The sequence below is a fragment of the Triturus cristatus genome, chromosome 4_1, assembly GCF_964204655.1.
Source record: "Triturus cristatus chromosome 4_1, aTriCri1.1, whole genome shotgun sequence".
NCBI lineage: Eukaryota > Metazoa > Chordata > Amphibia > Caudata > Salamandridae > Triturus > Triturus cristatus.
This window is the reverse complement of record NC_140585.1, coordinates 941575-961367: the sequence shown is the minus strand read 5'-3', so window position 1 is coordinate 961367 and position 19793 is coordinate 941575. Positions and strand designations below refer to the sequence as shown.

The following is a 19793-nucleotide window of genomic DNA, read 5'->3' as shown; positions in this document are numbered from 1 at the left end:
GTTTGGGAAAAATTAGAATTTTCTTCCAGTCTTGCTTCGAGACCCAACGGTGGGAAAAAGAATCAGAAAATGGCTACCACGCATGTTGACCTCCAGGATACCATCTGTCGTTACACAGGGGACGTACCTGGCACCAAATGGTGGTCGACAGCGACCAAAACAAGAAAAAAAAAACGAAAGAAAACCACAAAGCAATTCCGGACCCAACCACTAGATGGCAGAATAATCCACAGCATGTGAATCCAGAAAAGGATTCACGCTGCAAAACAACTGTTAATCATTTAAAAATGTACATGAAGAATAAGACCTCAGAACCATTCAACAGCAGAGTACATTTCAGTGCCAACTAAACACGACAATCAGGTGAAAGGAAGAGAAGGGAAAATATAAAAGCAAATCATAACATGGAGAAGTTACCTGATCCTACTACTGCAGTATCAAATCGCTGCTACAAGAGGCCCTCAGGAGGCGAGAGATGTAGCAAGTCCAGGAAAATTACATCAAGATATTGGTTGTCACTCCTCAAACAAACACATCGGACGAGTGCTCTGGTGTTTGCACAGGATCTTCCCATTCGCTCTAATAACAGCCCAAGTGCCCGCGTCCACTTTAGCTTTACTACAAAAATTAAACACTCAGGTCGAGATGGCCGCCTCGAGGGCTATTCACAAAAGTATCTTACACCTGTGAGTACACTACACATGCAAGGATGCTCTTAGAGTAACTTTGCTACTTTGTGCTATTCACCAATACAAGTGTAAAGTTACTCAAAAGTGCAGACCTGCGCGTCTCCACACCATTAAACTGAGGTGGGGCAAAATTTACAAATGTAACTTCCTACAGCCAAAGTGGAGCAATAGAAAGTGCAGCCCCACACATAGCCAAAACCCTCCCTTACAAAAGAATTGTAGCAGAGACTTAAAAATAGAACCCATAGGCAGTAAATGTAAATGACAATTATTTTACATTCAAAAAAAGAAGGTTAGAAAAGTATATATTTAAAACATAATTACATTATGATAACATTTGAACCTATTAAAAATACTGTAACAATTTTAAAAATAATTTTCAAATAAGTCTATACAGAATTTTGTAAGGCAGTGTCCTCTCTGAACAGATGTGTAAGGCAATTCAGTAATATAACAAATACATTCAACAATTTCATTAATTGATTTATTTAGCCTGCATATACATTTAAAAGAATGTTACAAAAGTACATATATTTCAAAAATAATTACTTCATGATAAAATGAGGACCTTTTAATTTATGAAAATATTATAACAATGAGAAAAAACTTCATATAGTCTATACATAACTTTTTGTAAGGCAGTGCCTCTCTGAACAGATATGTGTAAGGCAATTCAGTAATCTAACAAATAAATACAACAATTTCATTTCTAAGTGGGATTTGTATAAACAGATCTTTAAAAAGCATTTTTATCACATTTAAATTAATTAAATAGTTAATTAAAATTAAGGCTCCCGGTTTTCCGTTTTTACTGAATTTTACAGATAAATACAGACAGAATACATTTTTTTTCTTGTTTGTATTTCTTTTTAAGTATGGATAAAAATGGAAATTGGGTTGCTTTTTGAGTAATTCTAAATACTGTCTGCCAGGCCAATAGCTGTGTGGATAGATAGGTAAGGAGGCTAAAAAGAAAGGCCTTTTAGTAAAGAGGCTTTAACAGCAGTAGATATGCACACGGTTGATAGTGCAATTTACATATTTTCTTAGAAGTACATTGATTTATCTTCTGCGGGTGTTTACAGAACTGAAACCTAGTTGGCATTCAAATATGAGTGCATATTTACTGGTTAAATAAACGTGGAAATATACTATTTCAGCGTAGTTTTTCAACAAAACCCAAAATAAATATGGATAAATACAGATAAATTTAGCAAAAAATAAATACGGTTAAATACAGACATAAATGTCTAAAAAATAAATATCATAAAACCGGGACCCCTAATTAAAACACAAGTTACAAGTGTTGTAACATTTTATTTTTTTCTACTTTTAAGGCATATAAAACTAATTTACATTAATATTTAACATTAAAATATTTCATTTTTTTCAAGTTTAATAAACTTTTCAAATGTATTCTGCTGTGTTGAGATTCCCGATTCCTGGACATTTTTTATATAATTAAGAGATTCAACATTTAAGCAAGTACGGCTGAGAAGGACCTTTGGCAGCACTTAAGGAAGACAAAAGGGATCCACTGCTATTCGGACTCTGCTCCCATTTGGGACTCCCATGGGAGTCCTGTGGGGTTGAGGGATGAACTCAGATTCCCAATACAAACGGTAAACCCTAGTACCTGGGGGATCTGAGGTCGATTGACACCCTTCTAGTTGTTAATAGGAAGGGAAATCTCCAAGTTGAAATATCTGCAGATTTGTTCATGGTGGTCGCTCAGGGACTAGGGAAAATAGAGCCCTGGAACACAAAACCCTCTTGAAATGAGGATAAATGGATTAATAAGGAAGCATCTTTGTCGTACTGGAGCATGGTGGTGGCAGAGGGTAAGAAGAATATAGACCCACACCGGATATTCGAGAAAGACCTGAGGCAGCTGGCTATGGAAGACCTCTGGAAGTATCTCATAGTTTTCTTGATAAAACAGTAAAGTCTGCACCGCTGAAGCAAAACTATCTCTTCACTCCCCACAGAGCCTGTTGGATGCCCCAGAGACTAGCTAAGTTCTCCCAAGTGGCCCCAGGTTAGAAGTGGTGAGGTATGACGTGAGCAGGCAACAAGCATAAGTTCATCAATTGTCCTATGCTTAAACGTTACTGAAATAAAGTAGGTGACTATGTAGAGGAACTCACGGGCTGTGAAGTAAAGATAAGACATTCTCTGATATCCTTTGGTGTAGACTTGGCATTGAATAACCTCAGAGCACCAAGAGAACCTTTTGTTCTTACTTGCAAAAAAGGAAGATTTGTAAACCCTGAATTTCTCTGGTTCTGCCATCTGAATTAGACTGTATTAAGACAGTGAGGCATGTGAGTAAACTAGACCTAGCGTATAACAAAGAAATTGGAAGGCATAGGTCTCCTTTTGTAACCTGGCAAGCTAATCCTATTAGTCCAATGATTAAGTCATAACTTTGCTGAGTTGAGGTCGGACCGCATTGTGTATAATACCATTCAGCAAGACACCTCAACAGATGGCTTTCCTTCTACATCCCCAACCGCCAGCTCCGCTCCGCCTACCTCTCACTCGCCACCGTCCCGCGCATCAGAAGAACAAGCACCGGCGGGAGGAGATCATTCTCCCACCTCGCCGCTAAGACATGGAACACCCTGCCACTTAGCCTACGACAGACCCAAGACCTGCTGATCTTCAGGAGGATACTCAAGACCTGGCTGTTCAATCAGCAGCGCCCCCCCAGTGCCTTGAGACCCTCGCGGGTATGTAGTGCGCTTTACAAATGATTGATTGATTCAGTCGTATCTTCAGTAAGGAGTATCTCAGTCTATCGACTGGGATAACTAGAGTTGGACAGTGACTAACCGTGGAATGAGGACAAAAAGATAATTTTTACTTTACTAATAATGAATGTTATATTAGTGCTTAAATTAAAAACATCCTAAAATAATAAAATGTTTTCTTTAGATATTTTATGCCATTAAATTACATATATTCAGATTAACTAGTTTACAGTATTAAATTAAACAATATTTCCTAGGAGATTTTATTTGACGGCCCAATTTCCATTATTATTTAGGGAGGGTGTTGCAGTTCCAGCAGATGGGTATGTGTCATTTGGAGTACATTTAAGACGGTTTTATGCACATTATGGCTGTAGTAACTTTTGAAGCGGGTCTTGTAAATAGAAATGATCTTACTACTTTATGGGTGAGTTCTTGTCCTTCCCTAAACTCCTCCCTTAGCCTCTCAACTTTATTTATACGTATTTTCCATTTTACATTCAATCCCCACTGTCCCTCCCACATTTACTACTAAAAGGTATATTAAAGTGTGGAAATTGGGCAGACAAGGCTGACAACTCTGCACATAGGTTTGTGAATCGCATTTTGTAGTGCTTTAATCGTCTTATTGTAGTTCATTTATAGGCCTGAATATTTGTGAGACTCTTGGATGTATCTGATGTGATTGTAAAGCTCGTGAGACTGTTCCTAGCAGATAGGAAGCAGGCTCCATTTGTAGCAAAAAAGGAAATGGAAAGAGGTCATTCAAGTGGATCATTGTAATATTAGACTGTGTCCCCTCGGAAGAGAGGTGTTTAGGACTATTTATGGTGGGGCCAAGAATGGTTTGCATAGGTTTGGTCCTGTCAGTAGTTGCAAAAAGACTAGAGAAAGATGCGGTGGGATGTTGCTGAGATTAACGACCAGTCTTTCCATCCCCTTTAGATTTTCTCAATGTTCACCTCTATGTGGTACAGACATGAACAGATGTTGGTCCCATAGAGACCTACGGCAAAGGGACTCCTGCTGCAGCTCCTTGGTGAGGCTCATTAAGGTTGGAAATAGTTTGAGGTGACTTGCGTTCCAGATCATAGGGGCGTGGCCTCAAATTCAGGATCTACTTGACCTTGTGGGTTGATGCCCTGGCTTATTAACCCAGAGGGAGAAAAACACTCTGAATGGAATGAGGCCACAAATAGTCACTAAGGAATAAGGTTAATTAAAGCATTTTCATCCCTAGCTGTGTCCTTTTCTCAGTAGACAGTTCGGACAATCAATGGATCGATGTCTTTGTGGCCACTTCATGTGAATGTTCTGCGATACTGAAACCTTCTCTCCAGGGTTGACACGGAGCACCTTATACTCTCCCACACTGTCTCTCATGTACTGAGGTTGCATTTACTACTGAACTTTTTGTTAGATTGAGGGCACTGATAATTTGCTTTCTCTTTGTGGTTTCTCATATGTTCAATCGGATTGAATCTCCAGCTGACACTTCCCAGGAATTTACAGCAATAACAAGGTTTTGTCTAGTGTGAGTTCTCTCACGTTGAGTAAGAACAGATATAAAGCTAAAGCTTTTCTGGCATTCAGAGCACTGATAAGGTCTTTCTCCAGTGTGAGTTCTCTCATGTTGAGCAAGACTAGATTTCCAGATGAAGCTTTTCTGAAATTCAGAGCACTGATAAGGTTTTTTGACCAGTGTGGATTTCCTCATGTTTAATGAGATAGGCCTTAGAACTGAAGCTTTTTTGGCACTGAGCACTGATAAGGTTTGTACCCAGTGTGTGCCATTTTATGTCGAGTGAGATCACTATTCCTACTAAAGCTTTTCTGGCATTCAGTGCACTGATATGGTTTTAGCCCAGTGTGAGTGTGTTCATGTTGAATGAGATCTGATTTCTGCCTGAAGCTTTTCTGGCACTGAAGAATTTAGCCCAGTGTGGATTCTTTCATGTGTAATGAGACTGGCCTTATGACTGTAGCTTTTTTGGCAGTCTGAGCACTGATAAAGTTTGTACCCAGTGTGTGCTATCTTATGCTCAGCGAGATTACCTTTCTGACTGAAGCTTTTCTGGCACTCTGAGCACTGATAAGGTTTTAGCCCAGTGTGAGTTCCCTCATGTTGAGTGAGATTACCTTTCTGACTGAAGCTTTTCTGGCATTCAGTGCACTGATACGGTTTTTGTCCAGTGTGAGTTCTCTCATGTTGAGAGAGATGACCTTTCCGACTGAAGCTTTTCTGGCACTCTGAGCACTGATAAGGTTTTAGCCCAGTGTGTGTTCTCTCATGTCGAATGAGACTGTCTTTCCTGCTAAAGCTTTTCTGGCATTCAGTGCACGGATACGGTTTTTGTCCAGTGTGAGTTCTCTCATGTTGAGTGAGAGTACCTTTCTGACTGAAGCTTTTCTGGCATTCAGTGCACGGATACGGTTTTTGTCCAGTGTGAGTTCTCTCATGTTGAGTGAGATTACCTTTCTGACTGAAGCTTTTCTGGCATTCAGAGCACTGATACGGTTTTTGTCCAGTATGGATTCTCTCATGTTGAATTAAACATGCTCCCTGACTGAAGCTTTTCTGGCATTCATTGCATTGATACGGTCTTTCCCCAGTGTGGCGTCTCACATGCACAATGAGAGAGGTTTGGTAACGAAAGTCTTTCTGGCATTCTGAGTACTGATAAGGTTTATGCCCAGTGTGGATTATCACATGTTGAATGAGAGAGGATTTGTTAGTGAAGCATTTCTGGCATTCAGGACACTGATACGTTTTTTGTCCAGTGTGAGTTATCTTGTGTTTAGTGGGGTGGGATTGACAACTAAAGCTGTTCTCACATCCATTACTTTTATTTGAGTTATGTGAGTCTCCATGCTGGGTTTGCTCCTGGACACCGGCCATGTTAATGTTACACTCCGCATTAACTTCTCAAATAAACTGCAGATGCTCTTATAGCTTTTTTATCTGGAGATTATTTTCTTACTTTTAAAGGCAGCCTGTCTAACCTGTTTTATAAACTTTCACTGAGGAGACCCTTGTATTTATTAAGATGGATTCATTTTCTCCAAGTTCTGCCCGGGTGAGTTCTCTCAAGTTGAATTAAACTCAGTTTGTGAGTCCAGTTTAAGTATATTTGTTCATACAAGTTCTGATGATTAGGGCATGCCAGAGTGGCTTTATGAATTAGCAATACATAGCACTGTCCCCTTCTAAACTTTGTGCCAGGACATTCTTTGTCGCTCTAGTGGCTAAGGCAGGTACATGATCAGCTTTGGCAGTCCGGGACACTTTGAAACTACTCGGATCAACCCAAGAGATCGAGTTGGTGGGGACAATCTTTCTATATTAGAAATGTAATGACACTTGAGAAAGAGTATTTACAATTCAATTTATTAAAACAATGACTTCTCTCTACAAAGACGTAAACAAAAGCTTGCTCCTTTAAACTGCTGTTATTAGCCTTTGACACTTCTGTCACACCACGTGCACGAATACGGTTTTTAAGGGGGGGTTTGGGTCTCCAGTGCATTTCTCATGAACCATCAGCCAGAATTTACAACACTGATTATTCTCAAATGCACTGCATGGGTATCAATTGTAGCCAATGTTCTTTGTTCAACCAATATTGAAATGTTTCTTTTAAGCAAAAATATTTTTACAATTAGTAGATGCAGAGTTTCAATTTACTCTTGAGTTATATTCATATTTCAGAGGTTCCTCAATCTCAGTAACTGACTCTTGGTAAACTTTTATCATCATTTTTCTTTAAATATTTGACAACAAATTCACATTCAGCCATTTCTTCCACTCTAAATTCATCACCATTACTAGCACTTAGAATACGTTTCTCCTCTAGAGTTCGAGGAGGTTTTAACTTTCCTTAAAATAATCTTTTTTGTTGTGTTTCACTAAATTAAAACCTTCATTTTTCTGTTCACGCTTCAGTCACCTGTAGAAATGGAGATAGAGATTGTAAATGAACACAAATAAAAAATATTTATGACTTTATACTTTGCAGAAAGAAAGCATTTACAGAAGCAAGATGGGTAATCCATTTGAGTTGCATTTCTGACAGTGGTGAAAAAGCTCTTGGACACTGTGTAGAAAGGGAGCTTGGAACCACTGGAACTCAAGAATGTGAGAGCAAAAGAAGTGAATATATAAGAAAGAAACACAAGTTAGGGATGTATTCTGACACAGATTCTCAGACGCAGCCAACACCATCAATTTACACTTTCTGTGGCAAAGGCTGGCATCATATTTGTAATAATTTTAATGAATTATTTGATGTACTTTACTCCACTGCACAATTGGAGTGTTCATCATTTCCTTTTTCTAGTGATCTAGGAAAGAACATTTTATTAAACAAAGGAATTGGCCTTGTTGTGACCACTGCTTCAAATGTCACCATAGACTGAGGCCGTGTCCAGTTAGCTCAGTGGAATTCACCATTTCAAATTTGGGGTTGATAAGGACTTACCTGGTGGCTCAGAACTCACACTCCTCCATCAGGACCCAAGTTCTGCAACACTTGACAAAGGAAAAACATCACAACAGTAAAGGAAACCAAAAAAGGACCAAAAAGACAAACATAAAACAAACAAACAGAGGGGAGAGAAAAAAAAGACCATCTTCCACTCTCACTACAGGTACCCAAAACGACCCCTGAAGGGACAAAGAAGACAGAAAATGGCAGGAGGGGAGGACGTAAAGAGGTGGAAGTCAGAACCAGAGAGAAAAGAAGCAGAAAGAACAGACAGAGGGGGCACAGTATCACAGAGGAGGAGACAAAGGAGGAGGAGGAGGAGACAAATGCACCAATAGTGACGGGACTGCTGGGCAAACAGGAGGCAAGTGCTCATGGCCCAGTGCATCCTGACCTGATAAGGAACATGAGCTGCACTAGGCCCCCAAAATGTTCCAGGAGGAATGTAGCTCCATCGGGTTATTTTCAGAAGTCTGATAGCAGCAAGAATAGTGTACAGAGCGAGGCAAATGTTGGAAGTTGGAGAGACATAAATAAACTAATGTTGTGTATTTTTGTTCCTGGAATGTTTTGTGTGAAGTTGATGTATGGGAAGAAAGTAACTAAACTGCAAACCTTAAAAAAATCTCTTACCTTGCACTGTGAGATCCCAGGCATAGTATCTAGGCATACCACCCCAAGTAGTCGATGTAATCTGAAAGTAATCCAAAAGTAGTCAAAAAGTAATTAGTGTAATTTTAGCTGCTTTTTGAACCAATGCCAACTTGTAAGGATTGCAAATTCATCTACAACTGCATTACCTTATAAAACATTGCACTTGAGAAATATATTTGGCTTACCTGGACCAGGTCCTGCTTGGTTCTAAAATAAAACATAAGTATACATTTTTTTACTTGCCTAATTGGTCTGGATTCAGTCTGAGTGTGTGCCAGTCTTGATTGAGTGAATACAATAGATGCTTAACACACCCTCTGGATAAGCCTAACTGCTCGCCCACACTATCACAAAGAGAGCTATTAGTACTTACCTAATTTAGCCTCTCCTATAACTCTGGGAACTCTCTGGGCTCCGTGCACACTATACCTTCCTTTGGTATAGTATATACAGAGCCAGCATCCTACAGTTGGCGCTTTTTATTTATAAATTATCTAAAGGGATGATGTGGAGGGTCGGTGTCTTGTGAGCCCCATAAGACGGCGACTCAAGAACTGGAATTTAGGCTCAAACCTTCGCAGGACAAAGCTTAGAACATTGGAATGTTGAGATCTCCATTGAAGACAATAGCCAGCAGCAGCCTATAAAACCAGATACAGGCCCGCTGCTCTCAACATTAAAGTGTCTTAATACACAGCCTCTCTTTCCCCTGCATCTCCAAAATTTATGGATTGGGCAGAGAAATGCAAAAGATAGAACCTGTGCAGGAGGGCACACAGGAGCCTTCCTCCCTTCCTTCTTCAGTAGCTCACAGTGCCACTGGTGCCTCAGAAGGAGAAGGGAGATTTCTGCTCCGCTCCTGCATCTACCTGGCTCACCTGAAAGATGAAAATCAGTTTAGTCGAGCCCTGGGAGAACAAGGGGCGGACTCCAGCCTCCTTTCATAGCTACTGCTGTGAATGTTCAATAATTAACCGTCGAAGCCCCGCATGCACCAACTATTGAACATTCACATAAACAGCTGCAAAACAAAGGTTTCGGAGCCGCAGGGGTGTTTCAACCCCCTCAGTCCGTGGGATGCCTTCGTTTTATTAATTAACACATTCTGCCCTTCTTCTGCAAATGTTTTGAAAGCCATATAGTCTGCTGCAGCAGGCTATACCAGCCATTAAAGGACCGCTCCCTAGTTAAAGGCCATTGCCTTTGGAGCTGTAAGGTATATTAAAGATTTAAAATATTTACTGTAGTCAGAAACATGGTTACTCTCAGAGAAATAATCATCATAGTATTTGCAGGAGCAGTGGCGGCTAGTGACATTTGAAAGTGGTAGGGCGTAAAGTTTGTGTCGGCGTGCACTGCGGCGAGCGAGCGTACCCCTGTGAAAATTTTGAAAAAAGAGTGGGCATTTTCAAGCAAATTTGAGAAAGCAGGAAGGTTAATAAAGCAATTGTGAAAGTGCAGTTATTACATTAATGTAGAGATGTCATAACATAGGTAGCTGCTTATTCAGTATAACCACAGAGCTTCACAACAGACTCTGCGATACAATGCTGCATTGACATAAGTGTGGTTACTATTACTCAGTACGATAAGAAAATTGAGGGTTTTTCGATTTTATAATGTGATCAAATAGATCATCATGCTTCAACCAATACCTGCCTATGCACTTCCTCTGGGCCCAAGGTAATGGTAATGCCCACAAGGTTAATATGCAAAGAACTTATACCATGCAGATCACAAATGTGCATATAATGTAGCTAGTTCAACAGGTTACTGCTTTTGTCAGAAAGAGGTTTTTGTTACTTGCAGTTTAAAAGTTAAAAGGCTAACATAGCAGAGAGGGCAATTACCTGTCATCAAAGAGCTGCCTACAAATGACAAGGCCAAGGCAGATTTGAGCGATATGATGGTGTTCAAGACCAGATTGCAAATGCGATAAAAAGATAGGTAGTAACACCCTGAGCCCACACCTTTTGCAAATAGCTTACCGGATAAAACACAAAAGGGACCGAGAATCAAATACCAGAGCAGTCTGCAGAGTATGCAGTGCGACACACGGGTCTGAACTCCAAGTACTGGCTACACGCGCCCCTTGTACTGTTCCCAAGTGCCCGTAGCCTTTGCACTGATTCTCAATGTCCTCAGGCCTGGTGCTTGTCCCAGATGCTGTCATTTCTCCCAGGCCCCTCTTCAAATGATTCCGGAACTCTCCACGCCGAGCACATTAAGGCAGCAGCCGCTCAGGAGTGCAGCGCTGGGCTCGGCGGCTGGTTGACACCTCGAGCTCCTAAGGTGTCTGATATGACAAGGTACTATGAGTGAGGCAACATACCATCAGGAGAAATGCCAACCCGCAGAGGCGACTCGTTTAAAGAAAAGGCAGCGCACAATCAGCAGGTTTACACAGCTAACAACTTCTGAAAGTGCCCAATTTCCCGGTCCATTAGCCTTGTTGAAAAGTGTAACCGAAAAAGATGCGCACAAACTCAGGAACAGCTGTTGTTGCGTCACCTGTCAGCCACATGCATCAGAACCCATCAGCCACATGAATTCACTTCACTCAGTAATTGCCTAATACAAACAAAACCCACTGGTACAAGGGTCTGTTTAGCTTAATTAATTCATTTGGTATTGCTCTTTTCATGACGCTAGCGTAACAAGAAATGCTACTCGCAAAACATAATATACAGAAGTTTTCACGGGTGAAGTGCGTGTAACGAGCAGCAGCAGCGCTAGCTCGGGCCAAGCCATTGTTCTTTTATGCATCTGGGAACCACCCAACGTTCTTTGAGCTGAGATAATAGCAGATAAAACAACAGATGTTCAGTGGAGTGCACATAGATATTCCATACAAACAGGGACAAAGCACGTCTCAGCTGTGCACTTAACACAGCCCAAGTTCTATGCCGGAACTCTATGCATATTCTGCAGGTGATGTTACCCCATTGTGTGCACAAGGTCCCATTCGGACTTAGGTGTTGATAAAAAAAGACACCCAAAATAAAAGGAGAACGTTTCAACTGCACTACCAGACCACGTGCAGCCCCTGCAGCAAAAGCAATGAAGGGAGCGGTGGATTTAAAGCGCCAAAGGTGTAGGTGATCCGACGGCCTCAGCCCTCATCCTCAAAGCGCGGCTGAGGCGGAAATCTCCTGTGTTCCCCACTTCACAGGCTCCCGCTCCATCCCCTCTGAAGAGGATGAAATTATCAGCCTTTTCTCAGCACGTGACCCCCCCCCCCCCCAAATTACTGTCTGAAGACTCGGAATAAAATCCCGACTTCACAGGGGCGCATCTCCTCATACGACATGAGCCTCGTTTATCCCGAGCCTAATTAATTCTCCCTGTAACCGCCCCGCCCCCAATCAAAAGAATCGCAAATTAGCAGCCAGAATAAACTGTTTAAAAACACAGAACTCAGTCTACAAGACTGGAGGGTGCAAAGGATCCCTTACACGGGTTTTACTTTAGGACAAGACTTGGCAAAGCCTGTGAGATAGACATTTAAAATGTTTTTATTGCAAGTGCACAACACAAGTTAAAAGGAAACAAACACTTGGCACTGAAACGTGGCCACCATATGCGTCAATAAATGTTCTAAATTAAAAAAAAAGAGTTAAAAATCGATAAAAAAAATGAAAACCCTACCTGAGGTCCGAGCAGGTCCGCGCCGCATCGGGTCCGTTGGCGCCTACAGTCCCTCTCAGCCAATCCTGGCGCTATTAGGAGACCGAGGTTTGAGCCTTTGCTCAAGCCTCGCTCTCCTAATGGGCATGCGCCAGCCAGAGCAGACACTAGTGCGCATGACTGGGCACGGTGCGAAAATTCGCACTCATGAGCACTTATGCTGCTGCCTGTTGCCCCCGGTCCATCTGACAATCATGTCAGTCAACATGACGCCGGTCCGCCCACCCCCTTCAGACTCTGAAGGGCGTGGGCGGTCCGACAGCATGCTGACTGACATGATTATCAGTTTTCCCTCGGTGTCTTTGAACTTAAGTAAACTGATTCAGTTTACTTAAGTTCAAAGACGCCGAGGGAGCTGCGGGCGGGGGGGCTTTCCCTGAATGTTTCTGGAATGCGTTTAAAGCTAGAAATACTGTTTATTTCTAAATAGTTGATGTGCTTTATGGAATCCTGCTTGTTCCATGGCCCATGTATTTTCAGCTAGTTCAGAAGTGCCCCCAATCCATGGTGATTGTCACAGTAGGAGCTGGGTTCCTGAAAGGTCTCCCATGTGCTATCTTGCTGGATGACCACCATTGTATCTCCACTTGCACCTTTTGTGTAACAACCACTAGATCCTCCCAGCTTCCTGTGGCCTGAGACCAGCTGTTGGTAAGCCATTCTTGGAATGGTCGCATGTGTAACCTGGCATGAGGGATTAGTGGGATGCATGATGCCATCATGCCCATTAGTTTCACTGTCAGAGACCGACCCCTCTGGTAAAGTCTAGTTTCCTGATGGATGGCCTGTATCCTGGCTTGCGTGGGGTATGCCCTCTATTTCGTTGTATTTAACTTTGCTCCCAGGAAGGTCTTTTCTCTTTCTGGTGTTGAAGATTTCTTGTGATTTATGGAGAACCCAAGTGTTTGCAGCATTTAAACTGCTTTTAGCACGTGTTTGTGACACGTTTGTTTTGATTTCCCTTTTATGAGCTAGTTGTCTAGATAGGGGTAGACGTGGATTCCCTCTTTGCTCAGGTGTGCCGCTACTGCGGCCAGACACTTTGTGAACACACGTGGTGCTATTTTTATTCCGAACTGAAGTACTTTGAATTGGTAGTGTGTTCCGTTGTGCAGGAATCTTAGGTATTTTCTGTGTCTTTTGTTTATTGGTATATGAAGGTAGGCGTCGGAGGTCTATTGTAGCCATGTAATCTCCTCTTTGAATCTGTGGGATTATTTCTTGGAGCGTGCACATTTGAAGCATTGTGTCCGTATGAACTTGTTTATGAACCTCAAATACACGATTGGTCTTAGAGTTAGATCTTGTTTGGGTATTTGAAATATGGTGAATAGTTTCCTGTGAACCACTCCTGTCTTGGTACTTTTTCTATTGCCTGTTTTAGGCATAGTTCCTTGATTTCTTTAACAGTTTTTGTTCTGGCTGCAATAATTTTCTTGTTTTTGGTAGGTTTGCAGATGGTACATGTGTGAGTTCTATGCAATACCCATACTTTATCAAATGTAATATCCATTTGTCTTTTGTTTTACTTTCCCATTCTCTTAGGAAGAAAGATATTCTCCCCACCACAGGTCTTGTGGGGGTCTTTGTTGGAGAGTGAGTCATTTCGATCCATTTCCTCTTCCTCTAGAGCACTGGCCTTTTCCTCTTCCATTGCCTCTTCCTCAAAGGGCTGTTTCTGCTGTTGCCAACCTTGGTAACCTGTTTGCTGACCCATTTGTTGACTTGGGTTTTTCACGTGAGTTTGCTGAGACATTTGTTGTCCTTGTTCAAATGTGGCTTTCTGCTATTAAATCGCTCTCTGTTGCAGGGCACCCATTACCCTTGCTGTTTCATTAGCCTTTTTTTAATCTGTTGAAGGGATTCATCCACTTTTCCAAATAGTGCTTCTCCATTGAATGGCCTATTAATGATGGAGGTTTGAACTTCCTACTTGAACCCTGATATCCTGAGCCAGGCATGTCTTCAGTATGATTCCTCTGTACATCTGCCTACTAGCAATATCTGCTGCATCCAAAGCAGATTTTAGACAGGTGTTAGCCACGTTTTGTCCCTCCTGTGCAATAGCTTTTGCTCTTTTTGTCTTCTTCAGGAAGTCTATTCAATATTTCTTCTAGCTCATCCCACTGTTGGTGGCCATATCTGTTTAGCAGGGCATTTGAGTTAGCACTACACCATTGTGTTTCTGCCTCTTTCTCCATTCTCCTCCCTCCCATGTCGACCCTTTTACTTTCTTTTTCAGGTGGTGGTCCTGTGTTGGACTGCATTGGCTCTCCTCCTGGGTGTGGTGACAATAATAGAGTCAGGTACTGTACTTCATTGAATATATTTTGGGTCCTTTGAGGAGGGTTTGTATTTTTTCTCTACTTTGGGGGTTACCCCCTTGTTTGAAGCTGGTTCTTTGAATGCTTCTTTGCCCTGGTCCAGGATACTGGGCAGCATAGGCAGGTATTGTGGTGCCAGTGTTTCGAGCAAGAAACATGTGGCCCCTTTTTCCTCCTTTAAGGGTACTCCAAATTGATTTGCTGCCCGTTTGACAATGTGATTGTAGAATGCCAAGTCATCTGGTGGTGAAGCTTTCGAAGGGTAGCTGCAAATCTCTTCTTCCAGGCTCGCGGTGTCCAGGTGTCATTGAATTTTTCCGAGTTTTCTCGTCTTCGGGTATGTCTCCATAATCCTAGGGTTCTTCACCTCAAGGTTCCAGGGTTGGAGGGGAGTCGAAGATACCCTCTCCCTCTGCATCTTCTGCCTCTACAGCATAGACGTTGTCCTGTTCGGTCACTGGTGCCTTTGGGCAGAATTTGAAGGGGGTATTCTCCATGACCCCTACCTCGCCATTTGTGGACCGGAGTGGTCTTCTTCCTGTCCGACGTCGATGTTGGTTGAAATTTCTTCAACAATCTTTTTTTAAGTTGTTTGGGAAAAATTAGAATTTTCTTCGGCGCTTCCCGTCTTGCTTCGAGACCCAACGGTGGAAAAAAGAATCAGAAAATGGCTACCACGCATGTTGAGCTTCAGGATACCATCTGACGTCACACAGGGGACATACCTGGCACCAAATGGTGGTCGACAGCAACCAAAACAAGAAAAAAAAAAAAAAACGAAAGAAAACCACAAAGGCAATTCCGGACCCAACCACTAGATGACAGAATAATCCACAGCATGTGAATCCTGAAAAGGATTCACGCTGCAAAACAACTGTTAATCATTTAAAAATGTAAATGAAGAATAAGACCTCAGAACCATTCAACAGCAAAGTACAATTCAGTGCCAACTAAACACGACAAAATCAGGTGAAAGGAAGAGGAGAATGGAAAATATAAAAGCAAATCATAACATGGTTAACAACACGGAGAAGTTACCTGATCCTACTTTTGTAGCATCTGATCCTACTTTTGTAGCATCAAATCGCTGCTACTAGAGGCCCTCAGGAGGCAGAGTGATGCAGCAAATCCAGGAAAATTACATCAAGATTTTCGTTGTCACTCCTCAAACAAACACATTAGACAAGTGCTCTGGTGTTCGAGCAGGATCCCCCCATTCACTCTAATAACAGCCCAAGTGCCCGCGTCCACTTTAGCTTTACTACAAAAATTAAACACTGAGGTTGAGATGGACGCCTCAAGGGCTATTCACAAAGGTATCTTACACCTGCGAGTACTCTACACATGCTAGGACGCTCTTAGAGCAACTGTGCTACTTTTAGCTATTCACCAATACGATGTAAAGTTACAATGTAAAGTTACTCAAAAGTGTAGACCTGCGCGTCTCCACGCCATTAAACAGAGGTGGGGCAAAATTTACAATTGTAGCTTCCTACAGCCAAAGTGGAGCAATAGAAAGTGCAGCCCCACACATAGCCAAAACCCCTCCTTAGAAAAGAATTGTAGCAGAGACTTAAAAATAGAACCCCATAGGAAATAAATGTAAATTACAATTATTTATTTTACATTCAACAAAAGAATGTTAGAAAAGTACGTATATTTTAAAAATAATTACATTATGATAAAAATTTGAACCTATTAATTAAAAAAAATACTGTAACAATTTAAAAAATCATTTTAAAATAAGTCTATACAGAATTTTGTAAGGCATTGTCCTCTCTGAACATATATGTGTAAGGCAATTCAGTAAAATAACAAATAAATTCAACAATTTCATTAATTGATTTATTTAGCCTGCATATACATTTAAAAGAATGTTACAAAAGAACACATATTTCAAAAATAATTACTTCATGATAAAATGGGGACCTTTTAATTTATGAAAATATAACAATTTTGAAAAAAAACTTCAAATAAGTCTACACATAATTTTGTAGGGCAGTGTCCTCTCTGAACAGATATGTGTAAGGCAATTCAGTAATCTAACAAATACAACAATTTAATTTCTAAGTGGGATTTGTTTAAACAGATCTTTATAACGCACTTTTAACACATTTAAATTAATTAAATATTTATTTAAAATTAAGGCTCCCTGTTTTCCGTTTTTACGGAATTTTACAGCTAAATACAGACAGAATACATTTTTTTTCTTGTTTGTATTTATTTTTAAGTATGGATAAAAATGGAAATTGGGTTGCTTTTTGAGTAATTATAAATACTGTCTGCCAGGCCAATAGCTGTGTGGATAGATAGGTAAGGAGGCTAAAAAGAAAGGCCTTTTAGTAAAGAGGCTTTAACAGCAGTAGATATGCACACGGTTGATTGTGCAATTTACATATTTTCTTAGAAGTACATTGATTTATCTTCTGCGGGTGTTTACAGCACTGAAACCTAGTTGGCATTCAAATATGAGTGCATATTTACTGGTTAAATAAATGTGGAAATATACTATTCAGCGTAGTTTTTCCACAAAACCCAAAATAAATATGGATAAATACAGATAAATTTAGCAAAAAATAAATACGGATAAATACAGACGGAAATGTCTAAAAAATCGGGAGCCTTAATTAAAATACAGGTTACAAGTGTAACATTTTATTTTTTTCTACATTAAAAGCATATAAAACTAATTTACATTAATATTTAACATTAAAATTTCATTTTTTTCAAGTATAATAAACTTTTCAAATATATTCTGCTGTGTTGAGATCCCGGATTACTGAGAATTTTTTATATAATTCAGAGATTCAAAATGTTTTAAGCAAGTAAGGCCGAGAAGGACCTTTGGCAGCAATTAAGACTTGTGGGATCCACTACTACAAGACTGCTCCTATTTGGGATTCCCATGGGACTCCTGTGGGGTTGAGGGATGAACTCCGTTTCCCACTACAAAAGGTAAACCCTAGTACCTGGGGGATCTGAGGTCGATTGACACCCCTCCAGTTGTTAATAGGAAGGAAAATCTCCAAGTTGAAATATCTGCAGATTTGTTTATGGTGGTCGCTCAGGGACTAGGGAAAATAGAGCCCTGGAGCACAAAACCCTCTTAAAATGAGGATAAATGGATTAATAAGGAAGCATCTTTGTCGTACTGGGGCATGGTGGTGGCAGAGGGCAAGAAGAATATAGATCGACATCAGATATGGGAGAAAGACCTGAGGCAGCTGGCTATGAAAGGCCTCTGGAAGTATCTCAAGGTTTTCTTGATAAAACAGTAAAGTCTTCACCTCTGAAGCAAAACTATCTCTTCACTCCCCACAGAGCCTATTGGATGTCCCAGAGACTGGCTAAGTTCTCCCAAGTGGCCCCAGGTTAGAGGTGGTGCGGTATGACATGAGCAGGCAACAAGCGTAAGGTCATCAATTGTCCTATGCTGAAACGTTACTGGAATAAAGTAGGTGACTACGTAGAAGAACTCACGGGCTGTGAAGCCAAGGTAAGACACCCTCTGATGCCTTTTGGGGTAGACTTGGCATTGAATAACCTCAGAGCAGCAAAAGAACCTTTTGTTCTTACTTGTAAAAAAAGAAATTTATAAACCTTGAATTTCTCTGGTTCTGCCATCTGAACTAGACTGTATTAAGACAGTGACGCATGTGAGTAAACTAGACCTAGCGTATAACAACGAAATTGGAAGGCATAGATCTCCTTTTGTAACCTGGCAAGCTAATCCTATTAGTCCAATGAGTTGAGGTCGGACCGCATTGTGTATAATGCCATTCAGCAAGACACCTCAACAGACGGCTCTCCTACATCCCCAACCGCCAGCTACGCTCTGCCGACCTCTCTCGCCACCGTCCCGCGCATCCGAAGAACAACCACCGGCGGGAGATCCTTCTCCCACCTCGCCGCCAAGACATGGAACACCCTCCCACTGAGCCTACGACAGACCCAAGACCTGCTGACCTTCAGGAGGATGCTCAAGACCTGGCTGTTCGATCAGTAGCGCCGCCCCCCCCCCCCCCACCCAAGTGCCTTGAGACCCTCGCGGGTATGTAGTGCGCTTACAAATGACTGATTGATTCAGTCTTATCTACAGTAAGGAGTATCTCAGTCTATTGACTGGAATAACCAGAGTTGGACAGTGATTAACCGTGGAATGTGGACAAAAAGATAAATTTTACTTTACTAATAATGAATGTTATATTAGTGCTTAAATTAAAAACATCCTAAAATAATAAAATGTTTTCTTTTTAGATATTTTATGCCATTAAATTACATATATTCAGATTAACTAGTTTACAGTATTAAATTAAACAATATTTCCTACGAGATTTTATTTGACGGCCCAAATTCCATTATTATTTAGGGAGGGTGTTGCAGTTCCAGCAGATGGGTATGTGTCATTTGGAGTATATTTAAGACTAACTTTTGAAGTGGGTCTTGTAAATAGAAATGATCTTACTCCTTTATGGGAGAGTTCTTGTCCTTCCCTAAACTCCTCCCTTACCTATAAATAAAGTTGAGGCTATTTTCCATTTTACATTCAATCCCCACTGTCCCTCCCACATTTACTACTATAAGGTATATTAAAGTGTGGAAATTGAGTAGAAAAGGCTGACAACTCTGCACATAGGTTTGTGAATCGCATTTTGTAGTGCTTTAATCGTCCTATTGCAGTTCATTAATAGGCCTGAATATTTGTGAGACTCTTGGGATGTATCTGATGTGATTGTAAAGCTCGTGAGACTGTCCCCAGCAGATAGGAAGCAGGTTCCATTTGTAGCAAAAAAGGAAATGGAAAGAGGTCATTCAAGTGGATCATTATAAAATTAGACTGTGTCCCCTCGGAAGAGAGGTGTTTAGGGCTATTTATGGTGGGGCCAAGAATGGTTTGCATAGGTTTGGCCCTGTCAGTAGTTGCACAAAGACTAGAGAAAGATGCGGTGGGATGTTGCTGAGATTAACGACCAGTCCTTCCATCCCCCTTTAGATTTTCTCAATGTTCACCTCTATGTGGTATAGACATTAACAGATGTTGGTCCCATGGAGATCTACGGCAAAGGGACTCCTGCTGCAGCTCCTTGGTGAGGCTCATTAAGGCTGGAAATAGTTTGAGGTGACTAGCGTTCCAGATCACAGGGGTGTGGCCTCACATTCAGGATCAACTTGACCTTGTGGGTTGATGCCCTGGCTTATTAA

The 19793-nt window shown here is 41.1% G+C and overlaps 1 pseudogene across 1 annotated transcript in view; it reads right to left on the bottom strand.

Moving 5' to 3' along the window:
• Positions 1-984: 984 nt before the first annotated feature.
• The window catches only part of LOC146839248 (uncharacterized), a 200389-nt pseudogene continuing 181580 nt past the window's right edge, over positions 985-19793 (bottom strand). The window contains exons 6-8 of the transcript XR_014981051.1: positions 7561-7568; positions 5411-6285; positions 985-5337 (exon numbers count right to left, since the gene is read on the bottom strand). The product of XR_014981051.1 is annotated as an uncharacterized LOC146839248 (transcript). The remainder of the gene's footprint in view (positions 5338-5410; positions 6286-7560; positions 7569-19793) is intronic.